Source organism: Lactuca serriola, chromosome 4 (genome assembly GCF_051521515.1).
Source record: "Lactuca serriola cultivar US96UC23 chromosome 4, Lser_US96UC23_V15, whole genome shotgun sequence".
Taxonomy (NCBI): Eukaryota; Viridiplantae; Streptophyta; class Magnoliopsida; order Asterales; family Asteraceae; genus Lactuca; species Lactuca serriola.
In genome coordinates, this window is record NC_136411.1 from 274,798,933 (window position 1) to 274,815,531 (window position 16,599).

Here is a 16,599-nt window from a genome sequence, read left to right on the forward strand (position 1 = left end):
GACACCTAATCCAACACTTCAGACTTGGGATGTAAAACCAACATGGGGCTAGTTGGCTACAGTGTTTGGCGGCTGTATGAAAACGTGTGAACGCGTAGGAGGATTGTGTTGGGTTTTGAGAACTATAACACTCCTATGGTGCACATGCAACCCTAAATGCTTTAGATCTATGTTTTATCTATTATACATGCATATTTTCAATTTTTTCAAAGCATTGTCCTAACTAGCATACAAATTACATCTGGTTAATGACATACGTTTTGAAGGACTTGTAGTTCTTGACCCTTGAAAGCTTGAGCACCTCAAGTATGATGCCTCTAATGGTTCACAAACACTAATATGCAAGAGGATGATTTCAGAGAATAATATATTTATCTCAAAGAGAAGAGGCAACCGATTTTAGTCTATGGAGGGTTCTATTTATAGTGTTGGACATGTTAGGGTTACACTTGGTAAACCCTAATAATCCATGACTTTCCACATTCTCATGCTACATGGGTTTAACCTCCATGGACTATCCATGGATTAGTTTAGCCCATAATCATGGATCATTAGCCCACACTACAAGAATGATTGATTTACATAATCAATCCCCATATATTTAATTAGTCTCTTTTGATCACAAAATTAATAAATTATATCTTGATCAATACTAATTAAATAATTTCGTATTAATATATTATACTTGTAATATATTAATAAACCATAAGTAACCTTATTCTCAAAATCCATCATATCAAATTGCATTGGTGAAGGCAACCCAAAAGGACCATGCTACAATCGGGTCAAGTACATACCAATTATAGTTATGGGCTTAGACAGCAAATCCAACAGTCTCCCACTTGGATAAGTCTAATAACTATTACTGCTTATGCACTTCAGGATCTGACTTAGCAATCGTAATCTTTCAAAAGCGTTGTCGAACTCTGACCTAGTCAGTGACACGTCCTTCAAATAAGTGATCATATAATCCTCTGTTCTCAAGATATCAGCTAGACAAATACATGGAACAATGTCATACTTATTGACCAGTAGTTTGTTTCCCGATTTCCGATTCGTCTGACATAGAACATAACTTAACACATCAATTTAGTTATGACCGGGCACGACACATAAGTCAAAACAGAATCATCGAGGGGCCCAAGATATCGCTTTTAATCCTCTTAGGATAAAAAGAATAGATAAACTTCGACATTATATGCTTGTACTAACTACTCATCAAATCATGCACACCGATACGTTTTATAATATCAAGTTACTGATGCATTTTCGTATCATCAATGCACAACCAACTTGTAGTCAACAACTCGTATACCTAGGTTTGAAGACTTATATGATATTATCGTCGCACGATCACTCATGATAAATTCCATGAAGTGATTCAAGTGAGTGCGGGTTGATCCAATAATCAAATCTTATTTCAAAAGTACTCATGAATGGTGTAGCAAACTTGTTGCTATGTCTAACTCCTTAGACAAATCTACAAGCCAACTCATGACAGTCTTCTTCCATACTTACTTCTAAAGTATGATCGAATGTGGATAGTTTGAATAATAATAATAATAATAATAATAATAATAATAATAATAATAATAATTTTATTGTTCTGGAAGTTAAAACATGTAAAATGAAACAATAGTAAATAATTGACACAAGACAATAACTTTACTTATAAATAAAACCCCTTTTATTCATCATCAAATGCCAATTACAATTTAGCTATTACAAGTTTCGATTTATCTAATTACTAAAACTAATATCGTCCTTTAGCCCAATGCTCCGCACATGCTTCAAGTGCTTAACCCTAGTCAGTCATTTTGTAAGAGGATCTGCTGGGTTGTCCTCTGACGATATCCCCTTTACCACGAGGTGCCCTTCTTCTAGCTGATGTCTTATGAAGTGGTATTTTCTTTTGATATGTCTGGATCTACCATGATCTCTCGGTTCCTTGGTTAAGGCAACCACACCTTCATTATTGCAGAAAATCTCCATAGGCTCCTTTATGGATTAAATGACTCCAAGGTCTCCGATGAAGTTTTTCAACCATATCGCCTCCTTCGATGCTTCGCTTCCTGCTATGTACTCTGATTTGCATGTTGAATCAGCTATAATTTCCTGCTTTGAACTTTTCCATGTCACTGCTCCTCCATTCAGGGTAAACACTCAGCCCGACTAAGAGCATAAATTATCTCTGTCGGTTTGGAAGCTGGCGTCGCTATACCCTGTCACTCTCAAGTCATCACTCCCATCGAGGGTAAAGATCCAATCCTTAGTCCTCCGCAGGTACTTAACAATGTTCTTAGTCCAATGAGCTTTAACATGATTCCCTTGATATCTGTTGACCATGCTCAAAGCAAAGGCCATATTAGGGCGAGTAGAAGTCACAACATACATGATCGAACCAATTGCAGAAACATATGGTATGTGACTCACTTCTGCTATTTCAGCCTCTGTACTTGGAATCTGAGTCTTACTCAGTTTGGCATTGCATTGGATAAGTAATTCACCTTTCTTGGAGTTTTCCATGCTGAAACGTTTCAACACCTTGTCCAAGAAAGTACTTTGACTAAGTCCTATTAGCCTTTTACTTCTGTCTCTCAATATTCTTATCCCTAGGATATAAGCAGCTTCTCCGAGGTTCTTCATAGCGAAACACTTCCCAAGCCAGGACTTAACCTCCTGCAAGGTTGGGATGTCTTTTCCTATGAGTAGTATGTCATCTACATACAATATATACCAGAAAGCTCACTATACTCCCACTAGCTTTGACATATACACATGACTCATCCTCGCTTCTCGAAAATCCAAACTCTTTGAATTTCTCATTAAAACAAAGATTCCATATGTGAGGTGCTTGTTTCAATCCATAAATGGATTTCTCAAGCATACACACTCTATTAGGGTACTTTGCATTAACAAAATCCTCTGGCTGACTCATGTAAACATCTTTAAACAACTTTCCATTAAGGAAAGCGGTTTTGACATCCATTTGCCATATTTCATAGTCATGAAATGCAGCAATGGCCAACATAACCCTTATAGATTTAATCTTCGCTACTGGTGAGAAGGTCTCATCATAGTCAACTCCCGGAGTTTGAGTAAATCCCTTTGCAACCAGTCGCGCCTTCTATGTGTGTACATTCCCATCCATGTCGGTCTTCTTCTTGAAGATCCATTTGCACCTGACTGTCTTACAACCCGGTACATTGTCAACCAAGTTCCAAACTTGATTGTCATACATGAACTGAATCTCGCTATCCATAGCCTCTTTCCATTTTGCAGACTCGGGGCCTGTCATGGCTTCCTTGTAGTTGTTAGGTTCATCAAAATTTACCAGTGTGTTATCACTGATAAATGTATCACCTTCAATAGTAATATGGAAACCATAAAACTCAGGTGTATTTCTAACTCTACTTGAACGCCTCATAGGTAAGGAATCGTCAATTGGATCAACTGGAGTTTACTCCTCAGGTTGATTGCTAGTGTTTGAGGTTCCTTCACCGCTTGACTCTTGAAGTTCTTTAAGGTTAATTTGCCTCCTACTATTTCCTTGGCCTATGAGTTCTCTCTCACGAAAGACTCTTCTCCTCTCAACGAAGATAACATTGTCACTCGGTCTATATAAGAGATATACAAAGGATTTTTGTGGGTAGTCGATGAAAATACACCGCTCACTCCGAGGTTCGAGCTTGTCGTGAATTTCTTTTCTCAAAAAATTCTCGCAACCCCAAACTTTTATGTGATCTAGTGTGGGAACTTTCCCTGTCCACATCTCGTGAGGTGTTTTGGAAACCTTTTTGGTAGGGACTAGACTAAGGATATGGGTGGCAGTATCTAAGGCATACCCCCAGAATGAGATAGGTAACGAAGCTCAACTCATCATGTAATGAACCATGTCTAGCAAGGTTCTATTGCGCCTCTCAGCCACACCATTAAGCTATGGTGTCATAGGTGACGTAAATTGTGAAACAATTCCACATTCCTTAAGATAGTCAAGGAACTTGATGCTAAGATACTCTCCTCCACGATCGGATCGCAACATCTTTATCTTCCTGCCCAATTGATTCTCCACTTCTTGCTTAAACTATTTGAACTTTTCAAAAGTTTCCGACTTATGCTTGATTAAGTAAATATACCCATATCTACTATAATCATCAGTAAAAGTCACATAGAAGCGGTTAGCATCCCTTATGGCGGTTCTGAATGCTCCACACACATCAATGTGTATGAGATTCAACAGACCTTCACCCCTTTCACAAGTACCAGTGAAGGGTGACTTGGTCATCTTTCCAAGTAAACAAGATTTGCAAGTGTCATCCGATTTTAAGTCGAATGACTCCAAAACTCCATTCTTTTGGAGTTGGGCTATGCGCTTCTTGTTGACATGTCCAAGCCGACAATGCCACAAGCATGCTTTATCCAATTCATTAGAAGAGTCAATATTCAACACATTATTTCCTAAGTTATCTACAATCATCACAGTTTCATACATATTATTGCAAGGTAATGCTTCAAAATAAAATACACCATTACAATAAGCATAAATACCTCCATTTTCATTATTAAATGAAAAGGTGAAACCTTATTTATACAAACTGTGAAAGGAAATAACATTTCTCGCCATATCGGCCGTGTAAAAACAATTATTAAAATCTTAATTTAAACCATTATTAAGCAATAAAGAATAAACTCCAATCTTGATCACAGGCGACACTTTCATGTTTCCCATGGTTAAGTTTATCTTCCTGTGCTCCACATCCCTACTTCTTTTTAATCCCTGCAAATCAGAACAAATGTGAATACCACAACCTGTATCAAGGACCCAAGAATTAGCATGTGATGAGTTATTAGATTGAATAATGTAAATCCCTGCAAAGGGGGGCTTGATCTTGCCATCCTTTATGTATTGCAAGTACTTGGGGAAGCTTCGTTTCCAGTGCTCTGTATCATGACAGTGGAAGCACTCTGCATCCTTCGGATTAGAGGAATTAGTAGAACTAGCTTTGGTCCCACTAGAAGATGATCCATCAAGAGACTTTCCCTTGCGGCTCTTGTAGGGAGCCTTCCTTTTCTTTCCTTTTCCATGTCCGATTGTCAGAACAGGGGCAGAAGAAGTAGTAGGAGTAGACGCTACCAATTTGCCTTTCAGGTTGCTTTCTGCAGTCCTAAGAAGGCCTTCAAGCTTGCTAAGAGTGACTTCATCCTTGTTTATATGATAAGTCATACGAAACTGATCATAACAAGAAGGTAAAGAGTGTAGAATGATATTTATGGCCAACTCTTCATCAAAATTGACATTTAGTTTAAGCAAGAGGTCCACAAATCTCTGCATCTTTTGCAAGTGGGCAGTGATGGGTTCACCATCCTTCATTTTGGTTGTGATCATGGAGGCAATGATCGCATACCTCTCCTTTCGAGCACTTTGATGGTATCTTTCCATCAAGTCATGATACATTTCATAGGGGATGTAGTCCTCATAGGACTTCTGCAGCTCAACAGTCATGGTTGCAATCATTAGACATGACACCTTAGTCGCATCCCTCTCATGAGTAGTGTGCTCTGCGATTTGTTCAGGAGTAGCAATGGTGACATCAATCTCTTTAAGCTCTTTATCTAGGACATATTCTTTGTCCTCATAACGAATAGCCATCTTGATGTTTTGAATCCAGTCATTGAAGTTTGAGCCATCGAAAATGACCCTCCCACATAGGTTCATGAGGAAGAAAGAGCCTAAAGAGATTAGGTCGGAAGCATTGTTTGGGATAGACATCTGAAAAGAAGAAGAAAGTTTAGATTAGATGATAATCCTTAATATTACAGCCAATATGAAATATTAAGGCTAGGACCCAACACAATATTCTACAATTGCGAAGAGGGATGTCGTAATCCAATTGTAAAATATTTGAAGGTAGGTAAATGACGATTTACTAATTACCACCATGAAAAACAAAATATACTATTAAGTTTTAATTGGATTTGAAATTCCTAGATCTTTAAGATTCATTAAATCTTTTCAATTGTAAAATCCTAAGAACGGATCTTACCAGTGATTAATAGCAAACACAATCACACAAAACAAGAATAGAGGCGAAAAGAAAATAAACCAAGCTTGCACACGTTTTATAGCTATAAACGTCTGATACAACTCGATGAAAAGCCATGAACAATAAGGCATCAACAAACACAAAACATCTGACTAACCCTCTATAGGGACCGCGACCGAGAAGGGTTTACGGCCGTAAGGTGTTTACGGCCGTAAACTCATTACAACCGTAAACTAGCTATAACATGCTCCAACTACACCAAACTACTATTACATTGCAAAGCCTAGACCAAACCACTAACTTGAGCCCTTCAATCTCCCCATTGGTTTGGTGCTAGCTTGAAGTCAACCTTTATTGACCACCATAACGTCTGCTTGCCCCATTGCCCCATTCCACATGCGCTTGTTAAGAATCTCAGAAACCATAGTCGTATATACCTTCGCAGCATCTTCAAAAACATCCTCCGCCACCAAAATTTGAAAGTTGCTTAGGTGATGAATATCCCAATTTCGAAACTGTAATAAATCTCTTCGATCATAGAGTCGAATGCATCCATTCTTGAGCTTGATGACCGCAGCGGAAGTAATTTCATCGAAAACCCAACACTCCATTGAACTTAGAGATCCATCTTGATAATTTTGAAGCACAGGGAACTGTTTGACCTACTTGGTTGCGGGCCACATCACAACTTGCAAAGGCTTGTCAGTTTTAGGATCAATGATGTCAGGATGCTCTACTATGACGGACTCAGTAGTTTTCATGGCAGGAAACCCTTTCTTAACTTGATCTTCAAGGAAGTGCTTGAACTGAGTCGCTTGTGGATTGTTTGTGAGATTAGAGAAAGGAGCTCGAGACAATTCTGATAGATCGACCCTAGTCCATGAACTGAAATCATGACTATCTCTGTAAAGCTCAGAGTTACCACTTTTCCTTAGCACTATCCACATCTTGAGAGGATCATGAAATCCCCACAAAAAAATTCCCGACCTATCACCGAAAGTATCTCTGAATCGAACGACTTCAAGATCAGTCATTGTAATCGCAGATTCATCCCAATAAGCATTCTGATTAGGGTTTCTTTTAAACAGTAGTTGCCCTTTCTTAGCTGCTTCCTCTTTTGCATCGCGAATGGTTGCTGAAACATGGGGGGCTTGAGGAGTCTCATCTTCAACACGATTAACAGCTCCTGATGTTTGACCAGTTGGCAAAGAAACTAAAAAAGCTTGGACATGTAGATTGATCTTGTATTCATCAGCAGACGTCTGGTATTTATCACCGAGGTCTTCCTCAAGCTTCTTCTTTAGCTCAAAATAGCTCGAAGTCAAGAGATTGAAGTGATCTTGGAGATCAGAAATCTGTTTTGACTTTAGATCTTTGTCCTTAGTAAGATCAGCTACTTGCATACCAAGCTTGAAATTATCAGATTGAAGCTCAGACACTTGAACATTAAGCTTTGAATTTTCAGCTTGAAGACCTGACACGCGAATGTCAAGCTCAATGTTTTTCTGACTCAGCACTGATATCTCCTTCTGTAGCCCTGAGATAGTTAGGTTGTCTCCTCCAGAACCACCATTCCCTATAGCAATACCTTTACCACGAGGAGATGGCATCAGAAATTGCTCCTCAGCCAAATGCATGGCTAATCTCACAGAAGTCTCATCGTGATCAGATCGAGGAGGAGTAAAACCTGGTGGAATAGAGGGACCACCAACATCAAAAGTAGTGTCTGGACCCACAGTAAAAAGTTTGGTTGTGGTAAGACTGGGAGTAGTAGTAGGTGGTACTGGGAGGCCGCTAATGAGACTTGCAATTAACTGACTCTGCCTCGGATCCTTTCTTTGTCTTTTCAACGGAGGTTGATCAGTTTGTGTTGTTGCACAATCACTCACAAATAGCTCTGAAGTAGGAGGAACAGTAACAGGAGGGGAACATCCCATAACCGTCTCCATTGGAATGGAAACACTTGCCATTTGGTTAGAATGGGTTGCAGTTTCAAAAACTTCATTAGACTCCCTTGTCTCCGTTGTTGGAAGGACAACATCATCGACATTGTTAAAGATTGTGTCAAGATTCTCATTCGACACCAAGTTAGCACTAATGGCTAGAGAAGCTGTAATATCATCATGATCAAAACCAGTGAGATCAAGATCACTAAAGGAATCATTTTTGTCACCTTCCACATTTGCTTTAAACTCCCCATTCATTCCTGAATCATCACCTTGAGCACGATTAGACATTTCGCCATGTTCCTCTGCCACATGAGTGTCGGGAGTAGGAGTATCTTCCTTTTTAGTACTTTCATCCTCAGATACATCAATAACAACGTTGTTTGGGGATGACTTCTCAGAAGATGCAGGCTCAGAAGAAGCCTGGTCAGATGAACCATAAGATTCTATAGGTTCATTAATTTCAGTAAACTTTCCAAACTTTTCAAGCGGGTATTTTCCTTGAAAAATAACCTTTCCTCTATGATTCTGCTTGATGAGTCCTACAGTATGAGGACCTAATGATTTCATATCCAAAATATCACCTTCCTTTCTCACATCTGGAAACTGAGCATCGATGAACAACTGAATGAATCTGGGATACAATAAGAAAGTATCTCGAGTTGAAGCTCGAATGTTCACAACAAACTCATCCAAGATGAATCTCGAAAAGTTGAATTTCACTCCTGCAGCGAGAGAAACAATTGCACCGGTATTCCTTTGAGAAATCTCATATGCTCCCGATCTTCTCCCTGAAATGCAGCTAACAAACACGTGTGCTAAAAATCTCCAATACGAATGTAAGAGCTTCTTTAAAGTTGGAGGTGAAGTGCCTTCATAACTCATTCTCCTCATAATTCTTTGAGTGTCTTCAATCCCAATCTCGGTAGGAAAATTAGGTTGATCGTCAATCAGCAACGTCTCTCTGATAAAGCTTTCATTGATCACAATTTCGCGTCCTTGAACCATAGCTTTAACAGTAAAATGACCGGCATCACTCATGTCCATGTTGGCAGTCGCCCAAAATTCTCTAATTAAATTATGGTAAACAACAAGATTTACTGTAATAGCAGAAGTCAAACAGCACTCCCGAAGTCTATGAATCATCGACCGAAGATCCGAGTGAACAGCTGGAGGATCCGCCAAGACAATAGCAAGATTGTGCATATCCGCAAATTTCAGGTTCGCCATTATCCTACACTCAACCATCCTAAGTAAGACAAAAACACAAGCCAAAAGAACAACAAAAATTTAATTTTAATTTTATCCCAAAAATAATATTAATTATTTTATTTAAAAATTTGGGTCAAAAATTAAAAAACACATTCATTTAAATCAAATCTAAATTTGCAGTCAACATTAATTCTCGGTCAACAACAGTTTGCGGCCCAAGAACATAGTTTGCGGCCGTAGAACTGAGTTTACGGTCGATGAACAAAATTTACGATCAAAACATGAGGATTACACTTAATTAAGAGTGTACGGTCGCAAATCGGGACAATAATTAATCGAAGTTTGCGGTCGCAAGCAATTTTCGGTCAAACACTAGTGTACGGCCCAAGAACAGAGTTTGCGGCCCAAGCTTGCGGCCATAAACTCCGTCGAATCCTTTTTCTCGATTTCTAATTCGATAACTCGGTTAATCACACAATAAAATACATATTTCTGATCTAGAACTCATTACCTTCGAGACTATCGGATTAGATTTGCAAGATTTGACGAATTTTTTTGAGGAGAGAGAGAGAGTGGGAGAGAAGTTTGCGGCCGGAATCTTGAGAATGAAGGAGATTACGGCGGTAAACTCCCTTTTATGCCCATTTACCATTTACCTGATAACCACACAGTATAGAGCAGAGTCCAACACAGTTAAAAATTTAAAATAATTCTTTTTGAGGATTTTTACTAAAGATAAAGTTAAAATTTAAAAATAAAATTAAAATAAAAGAAACTTATTATGTATAATAAAATAAAATTAAAAAAATAAAAAATAAAAACTTATAAATTTTAACAGCTAAAAATTGAAATAAAAATAAAATTAATTAAAAAAATAAAAATAAAATAAAATAATTTTACTTCAACTAAAACATAATCTCAAAATTTAACTACTGTGACTGAATTTGTGACGCTGCGATCAAAGTTGTTGGACAGTCTTATTCCACTTGTCGGTACCCTTATCTTCACATCTTCGTCTGATCGATCGCCAGTATTGTGGTCCACTTAAACACGAAAAATTTGTGACAATTTTGGACAATTTACCAATGACATGATACATGCGTATATCTAATTGTAACTTTATTATCATGATTGGCCCTAATTCTTAAATAAAATTTTCTTATGACCATTTAACTGACTACAACCAGGGATATTGTTGTCCACCTAAATCAAGCAGCGAGATCTACAGACAATCTGTATGTGTTTAATTTTAAGTGTACTAGAATGTGTTTCCCGCTTCCTGATATGCCCCAGCCATCAAGGACTTCCAGAGTACTCCTTACACCGGGTGAGCAAACAATCATTCGGAGAGAGGATAGATTCAGATTGCTATTACTTATTGTTCTAGAGGAATTGAGAAGTAGAAGGTTGCATATGCTGTGTTCCAGGTCGGATTGGTAGTCACGCAAAGGAGACAGCATATGGCTAACAGATAAGAGGAATTCCATAGATATAATATGCAGAGAAATAGAGTTGCATATGTTACAGTCCAGGTCGGATCTCCCGATCACGCAGAGGAGGCAACATATGACTAACACACAGAAAGAAAGAAAACAATTTTCTACAGACCTAATTTATCGGAATTTACCAATCTCCCCATCCAACCGGAATTAACGACAAAATCCGCACATCGAGGAAAAGTGAATCCACAGTTGTAGATACGAGTTATTTAATGTGACTGGTAGATTCCCATGTATATCTCCCTGCTCAACCTATCAGAGCGTCGTGAAATCAAGTTAAACGGATCTAACTAGGTCAAAGTTTGTCAAGTCCTTAAATTCATTAGGTTCAACTTTCCCTAGTCAGGTCCATTTAAAATCTTTCGTGCCTACCAACGCATCGAACACAGAGCGTAGACGATTCAACTTAGGTACGTTACGCCGATTCAGATTGCCCGTTATCACTTGCTAATTTCATTTCCCGTCACAACACCTACAAACAAAACTATCAACAATATTTTTAATTTTCTGAGTTTTTTTTATTTTATTTTTGGAATGTTTCTGGATTTTTGATTATTTCTCCCCCTAAATTTGTGCATGGGTGAGAATAAAAATAAAAGAAAATGAAATGCGCAAATTTAATCTATCCTACAAAATTAAAAAAAAAATTAAAAAATAAAAATAAAGAAGAGAAAAAAAATAAAAATAAAAATAAAAATAAATTTGAAAATAGAGTTGAAGAAAAAAAATAAGAAAAAAACTTAATCCTCAAAACGAATCATTTTCAGAAAACCTACAAGCACATCGAAGCGTGCTTTGTTAAATGGCTTTGTGAACAAGTTCACCACATTATTATCAGTGTGGACCTGTTCCAGCCGGATTAGCGAACGTTCATAACAGTCTCTGATGAAATGAATTTTAATGTCGATGTGCTTGGTTTTAGAGTGTTGGACTGGGTTTTTGGCAATTTGAATAGCAGCTTTATTATCACAATAAATGGGGGTTTTTAAATAATTCAAACCGTAGTCCAACAGCTGATGTTGGATCCAGATAATTTGAGAGCAGCAAGCCGATGCAGCAACGTATTCTGCCTCCGCTGTGGAAGTTGAGACAATGTGTTGCTTCTTGCATTGCCACGAAACTAGTTTGTCACCTAGGTATTGACATCCTCCTGAGGTTGATTTCCTGTCAAGCTCACAGCCTCCATAATTACTGTCATCAAAAACATAAAGATCAAATTTAGAATTCTTCGGATACCAAAGACCCAATTTTGGGCTCCCTTTGATATACCGAAAGATTCTTTTGACAGCAATAAGATGTGAAAGTTTAGGATTAGCCTGATAATGTGCACATTGACAAACTGCAAACATGATGTCAGGTCGGCTTACAGTAAGATACATCAGCGATCCGATCATCGATCGATAGTGAGTCTGATCTACAGATTCGCCTTCAGGATCTGGAGTCAGAAGAGGTCGTTCAGCCATTGGTGTTGAAGCAGATTTAGCATCGTGAAACTCGAACTTCTCAAGAATATCCTCCACATACTTGGCTTGATGAAGCAGGATTCTAGTTGAATTTTTTTTAACCTAAAGCCCCAAAAACATGGTCATTTCTCCCAACGAACTCATTTCGAACTGTTTCTTCATTACACCTTCGAATTCTTTGCAGAGCTGCGGACTGGTTGACCCAAAGATGATGTCATCAACATAGATTTGCACAAGAATTTGATCATTTCCGACATGCTTGATAAACAAGGTCTGATCGATGGTGCCATGTGAATAACCATGCTCGAGCAAATGCTTTGTTAGAGTTGCGTACCATGCTCGAGGAGCTTGATGTAACCCATATAATGCCTTGTCCAATTTATAGACATGATTAGGAAATTTTGAGTCAACGAACCCAGGAGGTTGATCAACGTAGATTTCTTCCTTCACCTTGCCATACAAGAAGGCAGTGTTGACGTCCATTTGATACACGGTAAAGTTCATGTAAGAAGCATATGCTAGAAAGATACTAATAGCCTCCAGGCGAGCTACTGGAGCATAAACTTCAATGTAATCAAGACCCTCGGCTTGTCGAAACCCACAGACCACCAATCGAGCTTTATTTCGCACAATAACCCCTGAATCGTCCTGCTTATTGCGATAAACCCATCTTGTGTCAAGAGACTTCTTGCCCTTTGGTAACTCAACTAACTTCCAAACACTGAGTTTTTCAAATTGATGCAGTTCCTCATGCATTGCATCTACCCAGCTGGGTTCATTTAGAGTCATTTCAACATTCTTGGGCTCTATTTGAGAATTAAAGCAAGAGTAGAGACAAGTATTAACATCTCCACTCTGACTTCTCATTTTAACTGTTGGATAAGGTGTCTAAGTCCATAACTATTTCGGGTGTGTACTTGACCCGACCCGGCATGGTCCATTTGGGTTGCATGGCACCATGCAATTGGATAGACTAAATGAGAGAAATAACACTTGGAGATTATTAATATATTATAAGTTCTAATATATTAATAATATTATTTGATTAGTTTGATCAAGAATTAATTTGGAATTAATTAAGTGATCAAAGGATAACTAATTAAATATATGGGTTCATCCATATCTTGTATAGTGGGCTAAGAGGCTCCATGGATTATCAAGTTGGGTTCTACCCATAGGATGCTCCATGGGAGTTACAAACCCATGGGTCATGGAAATGAAGAGTCATGACACATTAGGGTTTACATGGTGTAACCCTAGATGTGTCAACACTATATAAGGATCCCATTCTCCACCAAAAACGGCTAGACATAAGAAACTAAAGGGCTTGGCCGATTTTGAGAAGTGTGTGTTATCTCAAGAGTCTTTCCAAGAGCATTTGGTGTTGTGTGAAGCATTTGAGGCATCACACTTGGGGTGCTAGGCTCACAAGGTTTCAAGGAACTCAAGCAACAACAAGGTAAGTTATTCTATCTATGATTCAAGTTAAAATTGTTCCCCATGTATGCTAGATAGGAATATAACCTTGGAATTCAACTTTGCATGATAATTAGACAAATATAGATCCAAGGTTATTAGGGTTGCATGTACACTTAGGAAGTGTTAGAATGCTCAAAACCCATCAGTGGTATCAGAGCCTAGGCTTGTTTGTTTGTTATTTGTGCTTAAAAGTTGAAGAAAGTCGAAAATTCTGCTGTCTGACTGATGGACTCGGCGAGTCCATGGGGAGGACTCGTCGAGTTCATGTGTATCTTCAACCTACTCGGCGAGTAGGTTTATGCACTCGGCGAGTAGGGTCGACAGAGTGCAGAATTTTGACTTGAGTTGCTGGAAATGAATTAGAATCATTACCCTAAAATGTTTTGGTACTTGAAAACTTATTTTAGAAGGTGTAATGTCTTTTCTAACTCATTTACAACAACAAGTTATCAAAATTACAAAGATTAAATGCGATTTTGATTCTTGAAAGTGTTCATATTCATATTCTTGTTCTTATGATGTTTAGATGATCATAGGAATTATTTGTAACCTATGTGGTAGATTAATTCATGATCATAATGTGTTTTAATGGAGTCCATAACTTGTCCTCAAGTTATGGAAAACCAAAAGTCTCTTGGATTAAAAACCATTAAAAGAACACAAGAGTTAGGAAAAATGAAAAGTCCTCATTTTATTACTCTAATAAACTCATAAGTTACAAGAAATGAAAAGTTTTGAAAGTTTACAAAACTTGCCCTAAAGTTTTGGAACAAGTAAAGTTGAGTTAAAACTTTAGTTCCAACCCCTAGAATTTTAAAAGTTAAAATTCAACCCTTATACTTATATTATTATGATTTAAGAATTATATATATGTATAAGAACAAAGTCGTCTTACCGCTAGTACGCCTCATTCACGAAGCCGGTCTATAAGGTGGGTATAAGGTTGTTGCCTATAAAATGGTGACTTAATGGGTGTCCACTCTCACCCACCGCTTGCTTGATCGGTGGAGGGTCGTTAGCCGAACGGGTAAGACAAGGACTTATTAATTCTCATTCAAAGTATGATGAATATTATAAAGTAACTAAATGTTTTATTAAATTCCCAATCTTAGTTACTTTAGGAAAAATGTGAATAAGGTGCTATTCCATGAAATTACACTTTACACTTTGATTAAGTCGTTGGTGGAGCGTGTGTGGTTAACCGGTACACTAACTTGGACTTAACAAGGTAGGTAAAGGGTGACTTAGGGTTTATTATAGTATCGATGGAGCGTGTGTGGTTAACCGGCACATCGATTGAGTGATAAACTTTAAGGGTACCAAGTGATTTGCATGGTTACTTCACACCTCGTTTTGTGATCCTCGGTATCCCAGTCACAAAACTTGGAGGGCACACTCGAGATTGAAACATGCCTTTGAAAAGTTCATTGAATCTCAAAGAATCTAGGAATTTCTAAGAACCATTCAAAAACCTAATACTAAAATATTGCGGTTTTCGTGGTGGAAATTGGTGAATCGTCATTCACCTACCTTTCAAATATGATATAGCTTAGATTACGGCATACCTCTTCTAAGTTATATTATATTGTGATTGGATCCTAGCCTTAATACTACATTTGGGTGTTTTATTAAGGACTCTCTTATATCTAAACTAATCTTGTCCTCTTTCCTTCAGATGTCTTTCAACAATGCTTCTGGCTCTAATCCTAATGGCTCCTTTACCCTTATGAACTTGTGTGGGAAAGTCACCTTTGATGGATCCAACTTCAATGAGTGGATCAGAAACATCAGGATGATTACCCGCTACGAGGACAAAGAATATGTCCTTGACAAGGAGCTTAAGGAGATTGATGAGTCCACTGCAACTCCTCAGGAGATCGCTGAATTTCGGGCACATGAAAGGGATGCTACGAAAGTAGCTTGCATCATGATGGCCACGATGACAGCAGAACTCCAAAAGTCTTATGAGGATTTCTACCCTTATGACATGCACCAAGATTTGATGGAAAGATACCATCAAAGTGCAAGACAAGAGAGGTATGAAATCATCTGCTCCATGATAACAACCATGATGAAGGACGGGGAATCCGTCACGAGCCACATGCAGAAAATGCAAAGGTATGTGGATCGTTTGCTGAAGCTTAATGTGAACTTCCCGGAGGATCTTGCAATAGATATTATTTTGCATTCCTTACCATCGTGCTATGATCAATTCCGCATGACATATCACATGAACAAGGAAGAAGTCACCCTCAGCAAACTTCAGGGACTTCTCAAGACCGCAGAAACAGGTCTTAAGGGGAAGTCGGTTGCTATCACTCCTACTCAAAACTCTACTCCGGTTTTGGCAATCGGGAAAAGTCGAGGGAGGAAGAGAAAGAGCTCTTCTAAGGGTACCAAGGCTCGGACCCTTGATGGCTCTTCTTCAAGTGGAACCAAGAAAGGTTTCATTACTCCTTCTTCTGACCCAAAAGACTCTGAATGCTTCTATTGCCATGAAAAAGCTCATTGGAAGCGGAACTGCCCAAAATACCAGCAAGATGTGAAGGATGGGAAAGTTAAACCCAACCATGCAGGTATTTACACTATCATTTCTAATAACTCACCCCATTCTAATTCTTGGGTCCTTGATACCAGTTGTGGTATTCATATTTGTTGTGACTTGCAGGGACTAAGAAGAAGTGAGGATGTGGAGCAAGGAAGGATAAACTTGATCATGGGGAATAGGAAAGCTATACCTGTTACCAAGATTGGAGTTTATACTTTATCGCTAAGTAGTGGGTTTAGTTTAGATTTGAATAAGTGTTGTTATTCGCCAGGAATGGCAAGAAATATTATTTCCTTCCATGCTTTGTACAAACAAGGGTTTACCTTTTCATTTAATAATGAAGTTGGTTCTATTGATGCTTTCTTTAATAATGTTCTTTATTTTAAAGCATTACCTTGTGATGGTGTG